We start from the raw sequence: 17,019 nt of genomic DNA on the forward strand, positions 1-17,019 counted from the left end.
ACTCAACTGTCCTGCATATAAATGGAAACACACTAAATCTATCCAGAATAGAGTGCAAGTCCTTGGGTAAACATCACTCTTAAACTTGATATTCTATAACTTAAACACTATGGCATGAACAGTAACTTATGTCATATGATAAGAGGACAAGATAGAGAATAAAACAAAGATATCTGCTTTATGTAAGAATACAGACATACTCACAACAAAGTAAGAAAGAAATATTCATACCATCACAGTCCTAATTTTTGTAACTGGTCAGGTGGCCATAGTTCATATTTATCACTACCTTCTTCCACTACCCATTCCATGTTCCCTTTTCCCTCAGCAAGCACTTCACCTGGCCACGGTTTTTTCCTGGTGGGATGACTCAAACCTGCATTTCTGAAGTTTCTGGGCCATTGGTAGTCCTGCCTGGATTGGGTTGTTGCAGTTTTCCAATGACTTTAATTACAGGACACAATACTAAGAGATACCATAAGGGATCTCCTATATTCCAAGAAAACCCTTCTTTACGTCCATTGTGTAGTTGCAGTTCTATTTCCCCCTTTGTTTCAGTTTGCTAATGTTGCCAGAATGCAATACACCAGAAATGGATAGGCTTTTACAAAGGTTTAAAATTTTACAGTTCTAAGGCCATGAAAATGTCCAAATTAAGGCAACAACAAAATGATAACTTCACTCAAGAAAGGCTGATCACATCCAACATGTCACATGGGAGGCCACATGGCAATGTCCACTGGCATTTGCTCCCGGGTTTCACTGTTTTCAGCTCCTGGTTCAGTTGGCCTCCTCGCTGAGCTTCTCTCTGTTTCCAAGTATCTCCTAAATGTCTGTGTTTGCTCTCTGTGTCAGTGCTGAACACTTTCTCTCTCTGTGAGATCTTTTAAGGACTACCATATACTTATTAAGACTCACTTTGAATAGGCAGGGTCACGTCTCCAATGGAAATAATCTAATCAACAGGCCCCACCCAAACAATGGGCCTGCCTTCACAAGATCAGATCAGGATTATAAGAACATGGCTTCTCTGAGATACATAACAGTTTCAAATCAGCATGCCCTTGATAATTACGATCAATCACCCAAGCGAGTACAGTGATTCTTTTACTTGCCTGTTGATTCAGAGACATGAGAAGCCCAAAGTGGCGAGGCAGCAGCCTTAAACTTCCAGTTCAATGGAATCATTGCTGTGTATCTGGTGCAAGCACTTCACTTTTTGGAACTAAGACCTGTACACCAGCAGAACTCAACGCTGTGGGGACAGGAAATAAAATTTTTCAAAAGGATCACTAGGGAGGGATAGTGAGTGGTACCACTCCCCTTGATTCCTGGACCCCTGAATCCTGGCTATGGAAGAAACAGCACCATAGACTGCACGCTGATTCAGAGAATACACAGCTTCTTGGAGAACATTATTCCAGCCCTGCAAGGTACTGTCAACTAGTTGGCACCATAACTGAGTCTTCAAAAGGCCATTCCACCATTCTACCACCCAGCTGCCTCTAGATGATGGAGAACATAGGAAGACTAGAGAATTCCATGAGTATGTGCCCATTCCCACACTTCATTTGCTGTGAAGTGGATTCCTTGATCAGAAGCAATGCAGTGTGGAATACTATGACAGTGGATAAGGCTTTCCATAAATCTATGGGTGGCAGATTGCAGAAGCATTGTGTGCAGGGAAAGCTAACCCATATCCAGAGTATGTGCCTATCCCAGTTAGAACAAATCACTGCCCCCTCCATGATGGAAATGGTTTAATGTAATCAACCTCCACCAGGTAGCAGGCTGAAGGCTGATAACCTGGGGGAATAGTGTCATATTTGGGACTGAGTGTGGGTCTCTGCTGCTGGCAGATTGGGCACTCAGCAGTGGCCATAACCAGGTCAGCCTTGGTGAGTGGAAGTCCGTGTTGCTGAGCCCATGCATAACCTCCATCCCTACCACCATCACCACTTTATTCATGAGCCCACTGGGCAATGGCAAGAGTAGCTGGGGAAAGAAGCTAACTGGTATCCACAGAATGGGTTATCTAATCCACTGGATTATTAAAAACTTCCTCTGCTGATGTCACCCGCTGGTGTGCATTCACATGGGACACAAATATCTTCATGTTTTTTGCCCACTCAAAAAGATCTATCCACATACCTCTTCCCCAGACCTTTTTGTCACCAATTTTCCAATCACGCTCTTTCTAAGTCCCTTACCATATAGCCAAACCATTAGCAACAGCCCATGAGTCAGTATACAAATGCACCTCTGGCCAGTTTTCCTTCCAAGCAAAAGGAACAACGAGATGCACTGTTTGAAGTTCCACCTACTGGGAGGACTTCCCTCACCACAATCCTTCAGGGGCATCCCAGAAAGGGGCTGCAGGGCTGGAGCTGTCCATTTGCACATGCTACCTGCTGTTTTTGTTTGCTAAGCTATTGGAATGCAATATACAAGAAACAGGAAAAACTTTTTAAAAGGGAATTTATTAAGTTACATGTTTACAGTTCTAAGCCTATGAAAATGTACAGAACAAGGCATCAACAAGAGGTTACCTTCATTCAAGAAAAGCTGATACTGTCTGAAACACTTCTGTCAACTGGGAAGGCATGTGGCTGGCATCTGCTGGTCCCTTGCTTCTGGGCTCCTTTACTATCAGCCTCTGTTCCTGTGGGGGTTCCTCACTTTGGTTCTCCAGGCTGGCTTTCATCTCTTGGCTTCCCTTGACTCTCTTCAGGTTCTGGCTTGCTTAACATCTCATGAGAAGGCACGTGACAATGTCTGCTGGGCTCCAAGCATCTCCAAACATCCGTATATCTGCCAGCTCTGAAGCAACAGTTCTCCAGAAGGCACCAGATGTCAGAAGCTCTCTTCTGAGCTCTCTCCAAAATGTTTCCTCTTTTAATGAACTCCAGTAAACTAATCAAGCCCCACCATGAATGGGTAGAGTCAGATCTCCACCTAATCAAAAGGTTACACCCACAGTTGGGTGTGCCCCATCTCTATATAGATAAACTAATCAATGCCTACCCCACAGTATTGGATTAGGATTAAAAGAAATGGCTATCCCCACAAGATTCAATCAGTTTTAAAACATGGCTTTTGTGGGATATGTAATACACCTGCATGTCATGCAGAACCATTTGAGAGCCAGGCCTGAGTTTTCTCTTCCTTAGTCAACTGATTGTAAGGAACTCCCCAAGAGGCCATAGCTCTAGGTCAGGAAAGAGGAGGAAATGTGGCAGAAGTGGGGGCCATGGGCATTTGAGCTACTTCCTCATGTAACTTTCTTGTGCCTTCAGGACCCACTTGAGCCCTATCTTGTATATACCATTTCCATTTTATGATGGAATAATACTGTTCATGTCTGACTTTATAGCTTGATAGGTCAGACAAAACCCAGCACAAGAAAGGCAACTCAGGTCTCATGGTAACTTGGTGGTCCATGGCTAAGCATTCAGTTTCTACTTAGGCTCAGTAGCAGGCCAAAAGCTGTTTCTCAAAAGGAGAGTAGTTATCCGCAGAGGGTACTAAGGTTTTACTCCAAAATCCCAATGGTCTGCATTGTGATTCTCCTATAGAGGTCTGCATAAGGCTCCAGACAGCATCTCTATTTGCGACTGACATTCCAGCACCATTGGATCTGCTAGATCATATGGCTCAAGTGGGAGAGCAGCTTGTACAGCAGCCTGGACCTGTCACAGAGCCTCCTTTTGTTTTGGTCCCTACTCAAAACTAGCAGCTTTTCTGGTTACTTGGTAAATGGGCTGGAGTAGCACACCCAAATGAGGAATATGTTATTGCCAAAAGCCAGATACCAACTAGGCATTGTCTCTATTTTGGTCATAGTAGGGGTGAGATGCAACAGCTTATCCTTCACCTTAGAAGAGACATCTCAACATGTCCCACATCACTGGACACATAGAAATTTCACTGAGGAGGAAGCCTCCTGTATTTTTTTTTATTTATCTCTCATCCTCTGACACTCAAATGCCTTACCAATAAGTCTAGAGCAGTTGTTACTTCTTGCTCACTAGGTCCAATCAATATGATATTACCAATATAATGGATGAATGTGATATCTTGTGGGAGGGAGAAACAATCAAGTTTCCAGTGAATGAGATTGTAACAGCGCTGTAGAGTTGATATACTCCTGAGGTAGGACAGTGATGGTATATGGCTGACCTTGCCAGCTGAAAGCAAACTGTTTCTGGTGGTCTTAACTAATAACTATTGAGAAAAAAGCATTTGTCAGGTCAAAAGTTGCATACTCGGTACCAGGGGATGTGGTGATTTGCTCACACAATGATACCACATCTGGAACACCAGTTGAAATTAGAGTTACCACCTGGTTAAGTTTATGATAATCCACTGCCATCCTCCAAGACCCATCTGTTTTCTGCACAGGTCAAATAGTAGGGTTGAATGGGGACATGGTGGGAATAACCACCCTGCATTCTTTAAGTCCTTAAGAATGGCAGTAATCTCTCTAGGAATCCAGTATTGCCTCTGATTTATTATTTTGCTAGGTAGGAGAAATTCTTGTGACTTCCACTTGGCCTCTCCTACAAAATAGCCCTCATTTCATGAGTCAGAGAACCAATATGGGGATTCTGCCAGTTGCTGAATATGTCTATTCCAGTTATGAATTCCAAAACTGGGTAATTAACCACAGAATTGATCCAGAAGACTCACTGGACCCACTCATGAGTAAGCCCCTATTCTGACTGGTGGACCAGAGTGATGTTTTGAGTCTCCCAGAATTGTTACTTTCCAGTACCTAGTAATACCCCAAAGAGGTGTTCATTTCCTTTTCCCCAGTGCACAGTTACCCTGGTAAAACACTGTAGGTCTCCTTGGGGAAGGCTGGGGGGAAGGTTAACAATGTAAACATTTGGTAGCATAAAAGGATCCTTCCCCAAGGGTACCTGGCCTTCCCTTCATTCCAGTGGCTCTGGGTCGGTAAACTCTCTGAAGTCTGGGAATTGATTAAAGGGCCTTATTTTTTTAATTCAAGTTAGACTTCTATTCACTTGACCTATAATTCTTCTGCTTATAAGCTCAAACAAGAATTTAGTAGACTGCCCATCTAATTGACTCCTAGGTACCCCACAATCTACTAGCCAAGGCCATAGGTCTCTGTGAGTCAGATTACTTTGACTGCAGCTTTGAATCCCCTGTCCACTGTGACAGCCACACCCACCTTGTCCATGGTGATTAATGTGGCCACCTGCCTTCGACCCACCAGGATCTGATCGTTCCCATCGTGTTCAAGATTCCAGCTTGATGACAGCAGTCTGCATAGTAACAGGAGACCATAGTAATGGGTGGCCACAGACCTCCTCAGGGACGATGGAGCTAGTCTCAAAAATTTATTCCTCAAAGTGCTGGTAGTGGTGGGTCCTCTGGACATTCCCGGAGTGTGTTGGCAGGTCTTCCATGATACAGCCACCGTAACGTTCCAATCTCTCTAAGCCTTTACTCCAAAGTTATAGGCATTAAAGAAATGAGGGGTGGTGGGGGTAGGTCATGAAAAGAATTTGAAGTGTCTTTCAAGCCCTTCATCTCAGGGAATTCAATTGCAATTTCACGTGGTGAAACAGGATGAATCTCTCCAGACAGAGGAGTGAGGTCTGTTTCCCAGGGGAGGCCATTACAGACTCAGTAGGCACTGAAGGGTTCATCTCTAGATGGAAGTTAGAAGCCAGGCTCCTGAGGACAGAATGGAGGTTGGGAAGCTGTTTTCTCAACGTGCATTGGAGGTCAGATAGATATCTCTCAGGGCAGGCTGGAGATTGGGTGGCTGTTTCCTCAGGGCAGACAATTACAGGTTTATCTAGCAAAGTCTCAGCAGAATACAGGGTTCTGGATAGTTTCAAGATGGTGGCTTAGTGAGGTGTAGGATTTAGTTTGTCCTCCAGAGCAGCTAGTAAGTAGTCAGGATCAGGACAGAACAACTGCTGGGGCCACGTGAGTGACCAGACACACAACGTACCCCAGTCTGGACCAGCTGGACCAGCTGCAAGCGCCCCCAGAACCATGAGTTCCCCAAGCTGGGGTGGTGCCCGCGTCCCTTCCCCACAGGCTGCTCCCCAAAAGGGAAAGGAAAGAGACTTTACCAGCAGCAGGGGCTGAGAGCAACCAAGCTCCAATTGTGGAATTAATTAACAAATTCTGACTACTAAAAATAGGCCTCCAGCTCAGATAAACCTCAAATAAAAACTGAAGTTACTAGTTTTTGCACTGGTGTAGAGGGGCCAGGGCCGATGGGGGGGAAAAAAAAACAGGCGTTTTTTTTGGATCAGACAGCACAAAATACTTGAAAAGGCCTGGACCCTAAAAAAAAATAGGGGGCATGTAGGATCTGGAGATACACAGAACAATGTACTAACTTAAGCTCTATTTTTTTTTGTATGGGCAGACACCAGGAATCGAACCCCCAACTTAAGCTCTTGATTAACAAACCTAAAGAATGGGTGTCCTGTCCTGAAAAGGACTTTTTTTTACCTTGTTTCTACTGCTTAACTGTTCATTGGATAAAACTGCAAGGCTTCTCAGATACAACTGCCCCAAAGAAGGGCAGAATTAAGCTTGTCTGAAAGACAGAGGCTGGTCAGGTGAAAAGAATTAATTCCCTGGAGTCTGTGCCTTCCCCGGGAGAGGGGTGGGGCCCAACTCAGGTGGAATTCAGACCCCAGGAACTGGAAAATTGAAGTAATTAAAGCCAGCCTACAACCTCTCCTCTGTCGCAACCATGCCCGTAGCAGGGAGAGTCTGCTGAAGTTAAAGGTACCACATCACCTTATGCTGGTGGGAAGCACAGGCAAACAAACCCCAGATACTGGGCAGGATAGGAAAAACACAGAGTCCAGAGGCTTCATAGGAAAGTCTTTCAACCTGCTGGGTCTCACCCTCAGGGAAAACTGATGCAGGTGACTCCTTCCTCCTGACAGGAGGACAGTCTAGTCTGGAAAAATCTGACTGGGGTCTATAATACCTAAGTAGACCCTCCTAAGAAAGAAAAAGGGGGGGCTCCATATAGGCAGGGCAAGAAACAAGAAAACAAGAAGTGAAAAACTCTGATCCGTTAAAAAAAAATAAAATCTATGCTAGAGGCCTAGAATAACTGAACTGAATGTCAAAGAACAGATAGAGAACAAAGCCATCCAGCAAGAAAATCCAAAGTAAAAGAGTGAAAACAATCATCAGAATAAACTAATTAAGGAAATTAAATGCCTAGATGCCACCAAAACATAAGAGTCATACTAGGAAAATGGAAGATATGGCCCAGCCAAAGGAACAAACAAACAATTCAAATGAGATACATGAGTTGAAACAATTAATTCAGGATATTCAAACAGACATGGAAAATCTCATCAAAAATCAAATCAACAAATTAAGAGATGATCTAAAGAAGGCAACAGGTGAAAAAAAGAATAAATCAAAAGTCTGAAAAACAAATCACAGAATTTAGGGGAATGAAAGGCACAGTAGAATAGATTTAAAAAATGGAAACCTACAATGTTAGATTTCAAGAGACAGAAGATAGGATTAGTGAACTGGAGGATGGGACATCTGAAATCCAGAAAGCAAAAGAAAATACAGGGAAAACAATGGAAAAATATGAGCAAGGACTCAGGGAATTGAATAATAAAATGAAACACATGGATATACATATTGTGGATGTCCAGAAGGAGAAGAGAAGGGAAAAGGAGGAGAAATACTAATGGAGGAAATTATCACCAAAAATTTCCCAACTCTTAAGAAAGACTTAAAATTACAGATCCAAGAAGTACAGCATACCCCAAACAGAAGAGATCCAAAAAGACAAACTCCAAGATACTTACTAATCAGAATGTCAGGTGTCAAAGAAAAAGGGAAAATCTTGAAAGAAGCAAGAGAAAAACAATCCATCACATACAAGGAAGCCCAAAAAGATTATGTGTAGATTTCTCAGCAGAAAATAAGGAGATAAGAAGATAGTTGCATGATACATTTAAGATTCTGAAAGAGAAAAACTGTCAACTAAGAATTCTATATCCAGCAAAATTGTCCTTCAAAAATGAGGGGGAAATTAAAACATTTTCAGACAAAAAAATCATTGAAAGAATTTGTGAAAAAGAGACCGGCTCTGCAAGAAATACTAAAGAGAGCACTGGAGACAGATAGGAAAAGACAGGAGAGACAAGTGTGGAGAAGAGTGTAAAATTGAAGACTTTCCTTCAGTAAAGGTAAAAAGAGGACAAAATTAGATATGACAAACAAAATCCAAAAGGAAAAATGGTACAAGAAAGTACTGCCCTTATAGTAATAACACTAAATATTAATGAATTAAACTCCCCAATCAAAAGACATAGAGTGGCAGAATGGATTGAAAAACAGGACCCATCTATATGCTGTCTACAGGAAATGCATCTTAGACCCAAGAACAAACATAGGTTAAAAGCAAAAGGTTGGGAAAAGATATTTCATGCGAACAATCAGAAAAGAGCAGGAGTAGATAAACTAATATCCAACAAATTAGACTTCAAATGTAGAACAATTAAAAGAGACAAAGAAGGATACTATGTATTAATAAAAGGAATAATTCAACAAGAAGACATAATAATCATAAATATTTATGCACCAAGTCAGAGTGCTTCAAAATACATGAGGCAAACCTGAACAGAGAAATAGACACATCTACCATAATAGTTGGAGACTTCAATTCCCTGCTGTCATCAATGGACAGACCATCTAGACCGAGGATCAAAAAAGAAACAGAGAATTTGAATAATGCAATAAACGAACTAGACTTAACAGACATTTATAGAACATTACACTCCACAAAGGCAGGATACACCTTTTTCTCAAATGCTCATGGATCATTCTCAAGGACAGACTATATGTTCGGTCACAAAGCAAGTCTCAATACATTTTAAAAAGAATGAAATCATACAAAACATTTACTTGGATCATAAAGGAATGAAGCTGGAAATCAATAACAGGCAGAGGGTCAAAAAATTCAAAAATATATGGAGGCTCAACAACACACTCTTAAACAACCACTGGGTCAAAGAAGAGATTACAAAAGAAATCAGTAAATATCTCAAGGCAAATGAAAATGAAAACACAGCATATCAAAATTTATGGGATTCAGCAAAGGCAGTGCCAAGAGGGAAATTTATTGCCCCAAATGCCTATATCAAAAAAGAAGAAAAAGCAAAAATTGAGGAATTAACTGTTCACTTGGAAGAACTAAAGAAAGAACAGCAAACTAAACCCAAATCAAACAAAAGGAAAGAAATAACAAAGATTAGAGCAGAAACCAATGAAATTGAGAACAAGAAAATCAACAAAACCAGACACTGGTTCTTTGAGAAAATCAATAATATTGATGGACCTTTAGCAAGGTTGACAAAAAGAAGAGCGAGGATGTAAATAAATAAAATCAGAAATGGAAGAGCAGCTATAACCACAAATAAAGGAGGTAATGAGAGGTTACTAGGAACAACTTTATGCTAATAAACTAGACTAGGTAGATGAAATGGACAACTTCCTAGAAAGGCATGAACACCCAACATTGACTCGAGAAGAAATAGACGACCTCAACAAACCAATTACAAGTAAAGAAATTGAATAAGTCTTTAAGAAGCTCCCAAAATAGAAAAGTTCAGACCAGATGGCTTCACATGAGAATTCTACCAAGCATTCAAGAAAGAATTAGTACCAATCCTGCTCAAACTCTTCAAAAAAATTGAAGAGGAAGAAAGGCTATCTAACTCATTCTATGAAGCCAACCTCACCCTCATACAAAAACCAGACAAAGACACTAGAAGAAAAGAAAATTACAGACCAATCTCTAATGAATATAGATGCACAAATCCTCAATAAAATTCTTGCAAATTGAATCCAGCAGCACATAAAAAAAAATTATACACTATGGCCAAGTGGGATTTATCCCAGGTATGTAAGGAAGGTTCAACATAAGAAAATCAATTAATGTAATATACCACATCAACAAATCAAAGTAGAAAAACTAAATGATTATCTCAATTGATGCAGAAAAGGCATTTGACAAAATTCAACATCCTTTCTTGTTGAAAACACTTCAAAGGATAGGTATAGAAGGGAACTTCCTCAACATGATATAGGGAATATATGAAAAACCCACAGCTAACATCATTCTCAATGGGGAAATACTGAAAGCTTTCCTCCTAATATCAGGAACAAGACAAGGATATCCACTGTCACCAATGTTATTTAACATTGTGTTGGAAGTTCTAGCCAGAGCAATTAGACAAGAAAAAGAAATACAAGGCATCAAAATTGGAAAGGAAAAGTAAAACTCTCACTGTTTTCAGATGATATGATACTATATGTCAAAAACCCAAAAAAATCCACAGCAAAATTACTAAAGCTAATAAATGAGTACCACAAAGTGGCAGATTACAAGATCAATGCTCACAAATCTGTAGTGTTTCTATACACTAGTAATGAGCAATCTAAGGAGGAGATCAAGAAAAAAATTCCATTTACAATTGCAACCAAAAGAATAAAATATTTAGGAATAAATTTAACTAAGGATACAAAACACTTATTTTAAGAAATTGCTAAAAGAAATCACAGAAGACCTAAATAAATGGAAGAGCATACCATGTTCATGGATTGGAAGACTAAATATACTTAAGATGTCAATTCCACCTAAATTGATTTATAGATTCAATGCAATACCAGTTAAAATCCCAAAAACTTACTTTGCTAAAATAGAAGAAACTATAACCAAATTTATCTGGAAGGGGAGAGTGCCCCAAATAACTAAAAATATCTTGAAAAAGAAAAGTGAAATTGGCGGTCTCACACTATCTGACTTAAAGGCATATTATAAAGCTACAGTAGTCAAAATAGAATGGCACTGGCATAAAGATAGATATACTGACCAATGGGATCAAATAGAAGATTCAGATATAGACCCTCTCATCTATGGACAATTGATCTTTGACAAGGCAGTCAAACCAAATCACCTGGGACAGAACAGTCTCTTCAATAAATGGTACTTGGAGAACTGGATATCCATATGCAAAAGAATGAAAGAAGATCCATATCTCATATCCAATACCAAAATTAACTCAAAATGGATCAAAGACCAAAACATTAGAGCTCAGGACGTAAAACTTTTAGAAGAAAATGTAGGGAAATAGCTTATAAAACTTATAATAGGAGGTAGTTTCCTAGGTATTATACCCAAAGCAGTAGCACTGAAGAAAGAAATAGATAAATGGGAACTCCTCAAAATTAAACACTTTTGTGTATCAAAGAGCTTTGTCAAGAAAGTACAAAGGCAGCCTACACAATGGTAGACAATATTTGGAAACGATATATCAGATAAGGGTCTAGCGTTGAGAATATATAAATAGACTGTTCAACTCAGCAACAAAAAGACAATCCACTTACAAAATGGGCAAAAGACATGAACAGACACATTTCAGAAGAGGAAATACAAATGGCTAAAAAGCACATGAAAAGATGCTCAACTTCCCTAGCTATTAGGGAAATGCAAATCAAAACCACATTGAGGGCAGGCCACAGTGACTCAATGGCAGAGTTCTCACCTGCCATGCTGGAGCCCCGGGTTAATTTCCCGGTACCTGCCCATGTAAATAAATAAATAAATAAATAAATAAATAAATAAATAAATAAATAAATAAATAAATAAAACACATTAAGATATCACCTCACACCCACCAGAATGGCTGTCATCAAAAAAAAAGAGAAAACGACAAGTGCTGGAGAGAATTTGGAGAAAAAGGCACACTTATCCACTGTTGGTGGGAATGTAAAATGGTACAACTGCTGTGGAAGGCAGTTTGGCAGTTTCTCAAGAAGCTAAGTATAGAATTGCCATATGATTCAGCAATATCATCACTATGTATCCACTCAGAGGACATGAAGGCAAAGACACAAATGGACATTTGCACACCAATGTTTATAACAGCATTATTTACAATTGTCAAGAGCTGGAAATAGCCCAGATGTCCATCAACAAATGAGTGTCTAAACTAGCTGCGGTATATACATATGATGGAATATTTCACAGCTGTAAAACAGAATAAAGTTATGAAGCATGTAACAATGTGGATGGATCGTAAGGACATTATGCTGACTGAGATTAACCAGAAACAAAAAGACAAGTACTGTATGGTCTCACTGATTTGAACTAACATTGATAAGTGAACTCAGAGAATTTCAGTTAAGAACAGAGGTCATCAGGAGACAGAAATATGGTAGAGATTGGGCAATTGGAGCTGAAGGGATACAGATTGTGCAACAGGACTGATTATAAAAATTCAGAAATGGGTAGCACAATACTACCTGATTATAGCACAATAATGTAAGTACAATGAATGAGCTAAATCTGAGAAGGATAGAGGGAGGAGGGCTGGGGGCATATATGAAACCAGAAAGAAAGATAGACGATAAAGATTGAGATGGTATAATCTAGGAATGCCCTAAGTGTACAAATGATAGTGACTAAATGTACAAATTAAAAAATGTTTTTGCATGAGGAAGAACAAAGGATTGTCAATATTGCAAGGTGCTGAAAATAGATGCTCATTCATATATTAAAACTTCAACTTCTATGTGAGAGTAAAGCCAAAAATGTTTATTTGGTACAACATTTATATTTTGACTAGTACATTTCCTAATTTAACTTATATGGACAGTTTAATTGAACACCATAATTGAACCTTGAATAGGGCAAGGGATTTTTGTACGTTTGTCCAGGTTAGTGTGATGCCCTGATAAATCCCAGAGTGATTTGAGCAGTGAATAAAGAAGTATTTGCAAAATCCCCTTGGGGGAATGACAAGAAAGGGGGAAAATTCAACTTCCCCATTTGGAGAATTCCTGATATTTTCACAAGCAGTGCAGACAACCAAATCAACAGGTCAGGCCCTCAATCTCAGGGTTTATTCATATGAAACTTATCCCTGAAAAGGATAAGCTAAGCCTACTTAAAATTAGGCCTAAGAGTCACCCCCAGAGAACCTCTTTTATTGCTCAGATGTGGCCTCTCTCTTACAGCCAACAAGGCAAGCAAACTCACTGCCCTCCCCCTTTCTATGTGGGACATAACTCCCAGGGGTATAAACCTCCCTGGCAACATGGGACAGAAATCCTAGAATGAGCTGGGACTCAGCATCAGGGGATTGAGAAAACCTTCTCGACCTAAAGGGGAAAGAGAGGTTATCCTGGAGGTTATTCTTATGCAATATGTAGATATTCCCTTTTTTAGTTTAAGGCATATTAGAGTGGCCTAAAACAGCAGAGCTGTGTTCCAGTAGCCATGTTTCTTGAAGATGAATGAGCAATGATATAGCTTTCACAGCGTGGCTGTATGATTGTGAAAACCTTGTGTCTGATGCTCCTTTTATCTTCAGTATGGACAGATGAGTAAAAAATAAATAATAAGGGGAACAAACATTAAAATAAGTTGAGGATATTGATATATTAGTGATCAATGAAAGGGAGTGGTAAGAGGTATAGGAAAAAAATAGGGGGAACAAAGGTTAAAATATATTGGGTAGATGGAAATACTAGTGATCAATGAGAGGGAGAGGTAAGGGGGTTGATATGTATGAGTTTTTCCTTTTTATTTCTTTATCTGGAGTGATGCAAATGTTCTAAAAATGATCATGGTGATGAATATACAACTATATGATGATATTGTGAGCCATTGATTATATACCAAGTATGGAATGTTCATATGTTAAAAATGAAAAAAAAAATGCAGGGTTGCAATGTTCCCATACCATCACTATCAACCTATACGTCCTTGTCCCAAGTTCTCAGATCCCATTCTTTTCCAAACCAAGATGTTACTTTAACTGCAGACACCCTGCAAGGCTGAGAATACAGTTTACATTGTAAATCGGCTACTTGTCCAATGAGACTCTCGTCTGGTTTTCAGAGATCTCAAGTCTCTGACCACAGGAAATAAGACACATAATTATTTATATCTTTTATACAGCATTTAAGTTGCAAATTTGATACCTTCAGCTTATCCCCTTCTTTCATAACTGCATGCAGCATATCTAAGAACAACCAGCCAATACCATTATACCTCTTAATTTCACAAAACTGTTAAGGTATCAAAAACACTGTCACTAGAGCCTTGCCTTATACAAGAGTATGATTAGGAGAATCAAATGGTGATGTTTTATGTCTCTGTACTGCCAATGCATGCCATGGACTGTCAGTGCATTCTTGAATATTGGAAATGGAGTCATTTCTAATCAAAGGAGAAAACCCTTTTTTTTTTTTTTTTTATCACTCTGGGATTCATCGGGGCATCACTCTGGACAAACCAACAAAATCTCAGGTCCTACCTGAGATTCCAAGTACTTATGACATTCAATCAAACTGTCTACATAAGGGTGGGCCACGGTGGCTCAGCAGGCAAGAATGCTTGCCTGCCATGCCAGAGGACCAGGGTTCGATTCCTGGTACCTGCCCATATTGGAAAAAAAAACTATCTACATAAGTTATATTAGGAAATGCTGTAGTCAAAATATAAATTTTGTAACAAATAAACATATTTTTAAGATTCTGTTACTCAAGAACCACTCCTAATACAAAAGTGTATTAGTCAGGATTCTCAGGGAAAAAGAACCAAGAGGAGATATCTGTAAATATGAGATTTTATAAATGTATCCCATACAACTGTGGGATGCACAGGTCCAAATTCTGTAGGGCACACTGTGGCTGGCAATAACAATGAAAGTGTTCGATGAATTCTGTAGGAGAGGCTAGCTGGCTGAAGTAGAGACAAAAGTTCTCTCTTCTGACTGCTGAAATCATCACCCCTCCCTTGGAAGTCTCCAACTGAACGGATTTTCTCCTTGCAGAAGACATGCCCTTAGTTGATAATACATGTAATCAGCCACAGAATCAGTCATCTGACTGATGATTTAATAAAACAGCCTTCTGGCCAAGTCGACACATGAACTGAACCATCAAAGATGTAAAGGACTTGTACAAGAAAATCTGAATCTTATTTCTGAGAGAAATTAAAGAATACATAACTAAATGGAAAGACACAGTTAGTGTCCATGGATTGGAGACAATATTGTTAAGACATCACTATCAACCAAAGTGATATACAGATTCAATATAATCAAAAATCTACCAGTTCAGTGGTAGAATTCCCACCTACCATGCAGGTAACCCAGGTTCAATTCCTGACCTATGAACTTCTCAAAACACACAAAAAACTGAACAAAAATTCAACAATTGGTGTTGCAATACTGAAATATTCACATGGAAAAAAAATGAAATGTGACCCCTGCCATACAGCATAAAAAAAAAAATCAAAATTCGAATAGATTTCTTTGAAAAAATAGAAAAGCCCATCAACAAATTCCCGTGGAAGGTCAAGGGAACTTACCAAAACCATCATGAAAAAAGAACAGCTTTGGAAAACTGGATACGCACATCCAAAAGAATGGAAGTGGACCTACCTCACCCATATTCAAAATAAACTCAAAATGGATCATCTTCCTAAATAAAGGAGATAAAACTTTAAAACTCTTGGATGAAAACATAGGGAAATATCTTCAGGACCTTGTATTATGCAATGTATTCTTAAACTTTATACCAAAAGTATGAATATCAAAAGAAAAAATAAATTTTGACCTCATCAAAATGAAAAACTATCGTGCATTGAAGAACATTATCAAGAAAGTGAAAAGACAACCTACAGAATGGGAGAAAATATTTGGAAACCACATATAAGGTAAGGGTTTCATATCCTGCATGTATGAAGAATTCTTGCAACCCAACAACACAAAGTCAAGTAACCCCACTTTTAAAATGGGCAGAGGACTTGAATTGAAATTTCTCTAAAGAAGATATACAAATTGCCAATATGCACATGAAAAGATGCTCAACATCATTAGCCATTAGGGAAATATAAATCAAAACCATAACGAGATACCACTTCACACCCATTAGAATAGGTTGTGTTAAGAAATGCACAATAGAAAGTTTTTGAAAGGATGCAGAGAAAAAGGAATCATCGTACATTGTTAGCGGGAATGTAAAATCATGTAACTGCTATGGAAAAGTTTGGCAGTTCCTCAGAAGTTTAACACAGAGTTACCATATGATCCTGCAATCCCACTTCAATTCAAAATAAAAAAGCAGGGACTTGAATAGCTATCTCTACAGTAAAGTTGATAGCAGGATTATACACAAGAGCCAAAAGGTGGATGCAGCTCACATGTCCATTAACAGATGAATGGATAAATAAAATATGGCATATTCAGCCATAAAAGGAATTAAGTTCTGAGACATACTACAACATATACGAACCTTTAAAACATCATGTTCAATGATGTAAGTCAGAAATGAAAGGACAGATATGATTCCACTTATGTGTAATAATTAGAATATGCAAATTTATAGACAAAAAGTAGATTACAGGTTACCATGTATGGGGGGGTGGAGGAGGATGTGGGTGGGGTATGGGGAGTTATTATTTAATAGATACAGAGGTTCTGTTTGGCTGGATGGTAAAGGTTTAGTAAGGATTGTATTGACAGTAGCACAAAATTGTGAATGTAATTAATGCCACTGAATTGCATGCTTGAAGGTGGTTAAAATGAAAAATGTTTTGTTATTTTTATATATTTATATATATATGTTATCTTTATGTATATCTATTATATATATATATGTTATCACAATAGAAAACGCTTGTGATAACTCAAATCCAAAACTATAGATGAATTTTGTTTCTCGCTATGTGCTTGTGGTTTTGGTTCTAGACACATGCACAGGATACACAGCATCTGGTTAGCAAAGCATCCCGTGATCCAGGTATCTGTCATCATGATGACAGAAGTGGATGATGGGCTGATCCAGACATCTTTAATACAGATGTCTAGATTTCTAAGTGCTGGTTTGTTCTTGGAAAGATAATACAGTGTGATCATCTTGAAACTCAGAACTCCGTTTGATAAACCTACTTAGCAAAGTGTCCTA

At 39.1% G+C, this 17,019-nt stretch overlaps 1 long non-coding RNA gene across 3 annotated transcripts in view; it reads right to left on the reverse strand.

Moving 5' to 3' along the window:
• Window positions 1–17,019, reverse strand: part of LOC143661440 (uncharacterized) — a 138,313-nt gene that overhangs the window by 18,685 nt on the left and 102,609 nt on the right. The window lies entirely within an intron of this gene.

This window comes from Tamandua tetradactyla, chromosome 17 (assembly GCF_023851605.1).
Source record: "Tamandua tetradactyla isolate mTamTet1 chromosome 17, mTamTet1.pri, whole genome shotgun sequence".
Classification (NCBI taxonomy): Eukaryota; Metazoa; Chordata; class Mammalia; order Pilosa; family Myrmecophagidae; genus Tamandua; species Tamandua tetradactyla.